Source organism: Triticum aestivum, chromosome 3B, assembly GCF_018294505.1.
Source record: "Triticum aestivum cultivar Chinese Spring chromosome 3B, IWGSC CS RefSeq v2.1, whole genome shotgun sequence".
NCBI lineage: Eukaryota > Viridiplantae > Streptophyta > Magnoliopsida > Poales > Poaceae > Triticum > Triticum aestivum.
The window spans coordinates 230,959,168-230,965,320 of record NC_057801.1 but is presented as its reverse complement, the minus strand read 5'-3'; the positions used below and the strand labels follow the sequence as shown (position 1 = coordinate 230,965,320).

The following is a 6,153-nucleotide window of genomic DNA, read 5'->3' as shown; positions in this document are numbered from 1 at the left end:
CTAACACGTTCTTAAACATCAATTTCAGGCCTCAAAATTCAATGAAGAAGAAGGTGATTCCAAAGTACCATGTACAGGATTAGAAACATCAACCTTAAGCTATTTGCCAAAAGATACAGACCAAGCTTTGCATTCGATTTTTACAAATGGTACATTAGTATGACTGTCACCATTGTAGAGTACTGACTTTTATGGCAGGTTACCTTGCATAAATCTGTATGATTCTGACATTGTGTTTTTCTTTGTTGAAATGCATTGTGGGTCTGTACAATTCGAAATTTGGTCAGGATTGACAGATCGAATCTCCAGGAAGAGGAAGCTAGCCTCCTTGACCACAGTTCTTTTCCTTCTTAGAAGTTTCAAGACACTCAGGCACATCACCGAGAACACGCGAGTCGCAACGTTAAGGTGTTAACCATCTTCTAGAGTAGACTATAACTATACACAATGTTAAGGCCATGCTGCTGCCTTTGCCTGATTGAGGCGTAAGTGATTTCCTTGGTCCGATCGATGCTCACGCCATGCCTTTTTTAATATGAGCGGCTAAAATGGTTTAAACAATAATTATTAGAAGACACTTTGCCTGTTCTACTAAACCAAGTTTTACTAATTCTGTCCCTAAAAAACTATACTTTTGGTTACGCTAACAAATTTCATGTGGTTAGCCCTTTAAACGAGTTTATTATGGGAAACAGAATTGGCAAAAAGTCTGTATCCAATCCAAACAACCCCAAGAAAGGTTTAATCCTCATCTCACTAAATAAACAACCTTATCCTAACCGTATACCGATACTACACATCTAGCTAGCCTTATATATAGGAGAGATTCAATCTACCTCCAGTTTTTTGCTTCACCGGCGGTGCCAATCCAACAGACCTACCAGTGCAAAACGCGGAGGGAGAGAGGGGAGTCGACCGTGACAAGGTAAGATTCGTGAGCACCTTCATCCTGATGCACAGGGAGGGGAGCAGAGCTCGGTGGCGAAAAGAAGCCGTCGACGTTGTGGTGCACCACGGAATCCACTCCTGCTCGTACTCCGCCCATCCGGGCGAGCACGGCTTGCTACAGGGTCTCCTCGGGCTGCACGGCGCGCGCCGGTCGCCGGGCGTTGCCAGCAGAAGACGCCGGGCGTTGTCAGCAGAAGATTCCGACCGGCGTGTCACCGTCGCAGCGCGGGTGGGGGGGGGGGGGGGGGGGTGGCAGGGGGAGGGGTGGCGTCGGGCGGGGGACGCGGGGCAGGGGGCGCTGCGCGGTGGATGCCGCCGCCCAGACTGCGCGGCGCGCGTCCGCGAGAGCCCTGCCCGGCGGATCTGGCCGGACACCAGGGAGTGATGGAAGCGGGTGTGGGATGCTCGCGAGGGCGCAGCCTGGTTCGGAGGCGGGGGGATGGGAGGATGGGCCAGGGATTGGTGCTTCGCACCGTCGCGCGTCGTGCGGATGCGCCCCATGACGCGCCGGCGGCTGCACAGGGGATCTGGGTAGGTGGTAGCTGAAGGAAAAAGGGCTAAGCGGTGAGGAGAAAGTGAGAGTGGTGAGGAGAAAGTGAGGAGCGGTGAGGAGCTGGGTATTTAGATAGTCTGTCACTGCTACCAAATTTCTTACATGTCTATCTTTTTAATCTTTTATTTTGCATGTTGCATATGAATTATTATACTATTCCTGGGAAAAAATATGGCAGTACTATATTTAATTCATATATTTCTATATACATTTCACTTTGCAGAATGTGCCACTAACAAATATGGATATTGTTAACCATGAAAAAGAACCTATCAACAAGAGCGATGTGCAGATAGAAATAGCAAATTCGCGTCATAACAAACCAAGAAGAGCAAATACAAATATTACATCACAAGGTATTTACTTTCACAGTGATTATCAACCTTATCATTTCATTGGCCTTTTTTATATGTAACTAATTTGGATTTATGTTGTCCCATGACAGATTATATTTGCACACGGGACGATATTTCCGTTATTAAATCAATCATGTCCTTGCATGAAAAAACGAAGTTGGTGCACATCAATGATGCATTATTAACGAACGCTGAGATGAGATGCCTTACGCATGATGATGTAAGTCAAACCACACAAACTCTCGTAATTAAACATCAGTGTCTCAAAATTTAAATGTATTATACCGAATAATCGAAATTAGTTCAAAAAGTCCTTGACATGGTTACCATTTAAAAAAAATTCAAAATTGTAGGGGCAAACTTATAGTTGTTGGGATTTGGGGTGGCAACTTGATTGAGAACTCATATAGGTGGTCAACAACTGAAGGCAATAAATCTATTGTCCTTGCCACTATGCTTCGTAAGGATTGCAAATACGGTAATTGAAGCATCTATACCAATACATGTATTGCATATTCTAAGAAAGTGTATTGTTAAGTCGACCTAAGTATTTTTTTATCTTGGCAATAGGAAATCTAGAAACTTCAAATTACACCATCCTTGCATTCAACCCGGATCATACTGCAGCACGCGCACTTGATGGTGAGTAGTTATGACTTATTATCAACTAAAAATCAATTACTTACGATTGTTATTAACATATGTAGACAAATTTTAAATATTATTAAATGCAATATTTATAATATATATTTTTGCAGATATTCGCCAGAAAATAATAGGTGGGTTGATTGATATGAAGTTTGTTCACCGATTTATTGAGTGGAGGTGAGCTTTCCTAGCAAGCGAGTTGTCTACAAAGGATCCCGACACAGGATGTATACAAAGAAAGCTCGGCGCATGTAGTAAGATAGTAGACATTGGTTATGCCTATTATAGGATGTATACAAAGAAAGCTCGGCGCATGTAGTAAGATAGTAGACATTGGTTATGCCTATTACGCATGATTGTGTGTTTCAATTTGTAAGTGTAGTTATCACGTACTTGTTTTGTATCTACTATGTAGGTGACTGTTTCGTCATGTTTGTTTGTGTCTATGGTGTTTTAAGGGATGTGCTAATTTCACGGATGACTTAGTTATTATCTACATTTAAAAACAAGTTTGTCCATGTTCATAGATTTTGAATTACCTTTGACATTGTTTTTTGTCAAAATATATTCTATAAAAAACACTCATTTAAAATATCCAAGTCCATGCTATCATTTTGTCGAGTAATCTTTTCACATCATACTTTGTATTTTGTGTGTCCGTGGCAACGCACGGGCATTCAACTAGTAGATGGGGTAAGTGAAGTAGGGCTTAGAATTTTCTAAGAAGTAGCTCAGCATAAGCCAGTAAATTAGAGATGCCCCCCCGGCTTATCTGCTCCAGTGAACGACACATTCAAAATAGTTAGTAAACAAAGTTAGAAAAAACAAAAAAATCAGGCTTTCCGTATAAGCCATGTATACTTTTAGAAAACAAATAGGCTAAAAAAACCATGTGCGTGTATGTGGATGTTAGTGCACATGCAATTATAATATTCTTTTAAGAAATGAAGCCAAATCATTTACATGGATGAAACCAAAATATCATAGGCAACCGCAAAAAGCCAAAACGTATTTGACCAATCATATTTATTTGCAACCTTTCAAAATGATAATCTCTCTTGGTTAAATTCAAACACATGAGCCAACATATATAAAAATTTTGCGCGGTCGTCCAAGTGTACTTGATAATTTTGTTTTATTTTTTATGTAAAAGTTATTTGAAAAATACAAATTAAAGGTGTCACAAAAATTTTATTTTTTCTAATTTTTCTGTAACAGTTATTGAAAACTTGGTGAAATATAAAATAAAAGGATAGAGGAAAAAGGAGACTATAATAGAATAATACAAAAATCATAGTTCTACATGTTAGGCCGTGGGCCACAGGTCATTGATCTTTTATTACTGTCATGCACCAAATATTTGCAATGACAAACTCTATTTAATAGAACTTTTTACCAAACTACAATTGTTTACAACTAAATTGAAGTGAATGGTAGTTCACGCTAGGACCAATAAGTTCAATACCATGTAATTTTGGTATGTTTTTCTTATTCTTTGAAATGTCTATCTAATGACATGCTAAGAACTACTCCCTCCGTTCTAAAATAGATGACCCAACTTTATACCATAGTTAGAACAAAGTTGAGTCATCTATTTTGGAACGGAGGGAGTAATGTATAATAAAAATAAGTTAGAACTACACAAAAAAATACACTATAAATCTCGCCGCGCAAATGTGTATGACATTATAAATGTAAGACAAATGATGACTTCCAAATTGGCATTCAACAAAGTAGCAAATTAGTCCAATATAGTATTTTAAAATTCAATATAAAACTGAAAAAATTGGCATTCAACAAACAATTCAAGCTTTACTATAATACAAAATTTATGTCTACTAACATAACAATATCTTACATACATAACTTACCATACACAAGGAAGCTAGCCGCGCAAATGTGCGGGTCACACCGCTAGTATTATAGCAAAAGTAGAGCAAGAACAAGACATGCTAGGGTACTCCATAATTGCAAAGAGGGGCATGGATGGATATAGCATAACCATATGTTCAAAACATCCTTACTGAAGTATCCCAAAACAAGCATGGATATCACTGTAGCATCAAGTTTACATGGCATCAAAATAACAGCAGAACAAGGACTGAAATCAGCAACGTCACGAAGCCTGGTTTGCATGCTTGTGCTAGCCACCACATTAATCACAAAAATACATGGCAAGCACCTCTGTAAACATGGCATGTTGTAGATCAAAACACCTGTATAGCTCATGCTCATAGGATGCACACACAAAATGCAATGAAAAAGACAAATCACTAAGTTCTGTTAGTAGATAGCAGTTAACATCATATAGCACTCTTGCAACGATTATTAAGGCATCAAGATGAACTCAAACAAGCATGGCACAATGGAACAAAATGAAGGTCATCTCATGATGAACATTGTGACATATTATATGCACAAATCTGAGCACCGAGCATGAATTTATGGCAAAACAAACATGGGTACATAATGCAAAAATTACAGGACTGAAAAACGAGGTCAACCTTCTAGGGTTTCGGCACGGTTCTCGATGCGACTGGATCTCGCCGGAGTAGTTCGCCGGAGGGGAAGCAGACGGCGGCCGGAGCTCGGGGACTAGTCGGAGAAGCTCGGGGTCGCCGGATCTTGCGGGCGGCGGGGCTGGGCACGGCCTGGTCGAGGCGTGATGCGCGGCCAGGCGGTGGTGGTCGCCGGTGCGGGGCGGCAAGGCGGCCGGCGGCGGGAGGCGCGGAGGCGAGGGTGAGGCGGCGGCACGGGGTCGGACCGAGGCGGCGCCGGTGGGAGGCGGCCGGAGCGGGAGGCGGAGAGGCGCGCGGGAGACAGAATGGGCCGAGGGGGCCGCGGTCGGGCCGAGCGGGCCCGCACGGTCAGCGGCAAAGTGGGGCGCGGCCCCGACGATGTGGCGGCTCCCTAGTGGCTGTGGGCGGTGAGGGGGGCAACATGGCGAAGCCTGATTGGCTGGGCGACATGGAGGTTGGCGGCGGACATGTCCGTCGGCGGGGGAGATGTGCCCGGCGGCGTGGAGGGAAGAAGGTTAGGGTTTGGACTGCGATTTTGAAGGGGGGAGGTTTTTATATAGGTAGAGGGAGCTAGGAGAGTCCAAATGAGGAGCGGTTTTCGCCCATGCGATCGTGATCCAACGACGGAGAGCATGGAGGGGGGTTTAGATGGGTTATTGGGCTATTTTGGAGGGGTGTTGGGCTACAACACACAAGAGGTCTTTGAGGCTAACAGGTTAACCGTTGGAGCATCAAACGGCCTCCAAATGGAACGAAACTTGACAGGTGGTCTACCGGTGGTGTACCAAGGCCACTTGGCAAACCTCGGTCCATCCGAGAAAGTTCTTCTCCCGCTCAGGAAAAGAGACAAGAGGGGTGCGCCGGGTGCATGTGGGAGTGTCGGATTGTGAAACGGACAACGGGGAAAATGCTCGGATGCCTGAGACGAACACGTATGCAAAAGAGATGCACATGATGACATGATATGAAATGCATGACATGAACAAAATGCAAAACAAAAAGACAAAAACCCAACCACGGAGGGAATATCATAACACATAGCCGAAAATGGCAAGAGTTGGAGTTACAAATATGGAAAGATACATCCGGGGTGTTACAAACTGGTAACCCTTGAAATGTCCAACAATGG

General features: G+C 43.2%; 1 long non-coding RNA gene across 1 annotated transcript; it reads left to right on the top strand.

The window, feature by feature from the left end:
* The first annotated feature begins 34 nt into the window (after positions 1-34).
* Positions 35-2,973, top strand: LOC123069470 (uncharacterized). The gene is made up of 6 exons (XR_006432582.1): positions 35-408; positions 1,725-1,857; positions 1,947-2,077; positions 2,211-2,335; positions 2,428-2,499; positions 2,616-2,973. It is a non-coding gene; the product is annotated as an uncharacterized lncRNA (long non-coding RNA).
* Positions 2,974-6,153: the final 3,180 nt, after the last annotated feature.